We start from the raw sequence: 2036 nt of genomic DNA, 5'->3' as shown, positions 1-2036 counted from the left end.
AGCGGATTGTAAGATTGTATCTACATTAAACATTTCTTTCTTTTCATGTGTTGGTCTTTGATGAAGAAGATTGACTGCAGTGTTGGCAGAATCATATTTTCTATCCGCGTTTCTCTTATTCAGGCCTCTAGTAAATATTGTTTCCAGTTTTGAAATTTTTTGAAACCTAACCTCACTTTTAATTGCCAATAACTATTCCATGGAAATCACCTAGCCATGGCATACCGAAAGCAAATAGAAGAGTTCGTCAAAGCGACGAGGCTGGCTATGTGATGTTTTGACTCTAGACATCGCAGTAGGTCTTAGTTACAAGTTTGGTTGGAGTAATCCAGCAAAAAATACCAATGTCAGGCGTAAACTGTACAGAACTGTACGATTTTATAAACGCTTTCAGTATGTCATAGAGCGCTTGCCTCGTCAACTCGTCGCGTCTCTTCTATTCTCGTTCACCATAGCATCGGCCTCATATATTTCCATCACTGGCTTGCCCAAACTGATCTTCAGAATCTGGAAAACTGAACAGCTACCGGAGGAGTGGAAGGAAGGATTCATATGCCCCATTTGCAGAAAAGGCGACAAGCTGGAGTGTGAGAACTTTCGATCACCATCCTTAATGCCGCCTACAAAGTGATATCACCAATCATCTTCCGTCGTCTGTCACTGGTATTATGCGATCCTGCCATGTTATACGAATGCATAAATGGTAACTCGGCTTAGAAGCCTAGCAGTTCATAACTGTGGAAATGCTTAGAGAAAACTAAGCTGCGAGGCGGCAATGTCCCAGTAGGGGATGTAATGCTAATAATAATAATAAGAAAAGTACTCTACACCCACTGTGGCACTATTTTAATCTGAGATCATGAATTCAAAATCAATTAACAGCCAGAAACGTGGCCGACCGTTAATTACCGCCAATTTTCCTGAGATTTTAGCGAAATTCATCTTTTGCTTAGAACAAAAATGGAATAAGATCTTGATTGATGAAAATATCAAACTCGTTTGGAATAAATTTTCTTGATTTTTTTTTTGTTCAAGATCCTGTTTCCAATTCAGATAGGTAAAATTTGCCTAACACGAAGTCGAGAAAAAGTTTTTTTTTTTAGAATGAATTCCCGTCTATACAGAACTTGTCCACCTGTTGAATGAAAAAGAATGCAGAAATTTAACTAATCCTAAATGCAGAAGGACAAACCAGACGCCCGGTGCCGATGTGACTGCTCTTCTAAACGGGTTTTATTAAATCTGACACGGCGACGTCGCTGCGCTGGCTCGTATGATCAACGGAATTGATTAAGAAAACGTGCAAAATGACTTGAAAATGAGTCCCAGAAAACTGATGCAATCGGATTTACAAACCGGATGGGCATTACAGAGCAATTGGTTTAATACTAAGGACACACCTGTGGTATTTGTACCATGGTACAAGAAAATAATTCCAAGACTATCTTTGATGAAGACAACAAAAGATATGGCATTCATTTCAAGATTTTTGTACCATGGTACTTATACCACCAGTGTGTCATTAGTATAAGCATGGGCAATTGAAAAATTTAAACATGTTGGATTGGAACCGCTTTTGACAATTCGATTGGATACAAGATGGCGTCTCCGCCTATCTCTTATTCTAATATTTTGACTCCATTCCATACCACCCTTTCTTCTTCTTCTTCTTCTTCTTCCTCTTCTTCTTCTTCTTCCTCTTCTTCTTCTTCTTCCTCTTCTGCTTCTTCTTATTGGCTATACATCCCCACACTTGGACAGAGCCGCCTCGCAGCTTAGTGTTCATTAAGCATTTCCACAGTTATAAACTGTAAGGTTTCTAAGTCAAGTTACCATTTTTGCATTCGTATATCGTGAGGCTAACACGATGATACTTTTATGCCCATTTTCCAATCCGAATATTGCCTAGACCGTTACCGGGAATCGAACCCAGCCACCCTCAGCTTTGTAGACGCGCGTCTTACCGCACGGCTAAGGAGAGCCCCTTTATGTTGCCTCAAATACGATTGTGTGCTGAGTTGGATGTGTCACCGATG

The sequence above is a fragment of the Armigeres subalbatus genome, chromosome 2, assembly GCF_024139115.2.
Source record: "Armigeres subalbatus isolate Guangzhou_Male chromosome 2, GZ_Asu_2, whole genome shotgun sequence".
In the NCBI taxonomy this organism is placed as follows: Eukaryota; Metazoa; Arthropoda; class Insecta; order Diptera; family Culicidae; genus Armigeres; species Armigeres subalbatus.
The sequence above is the reverse complement of the archived record's forward strand: the minus strand, read 5'-3'. Positions refer to the sequence as shown.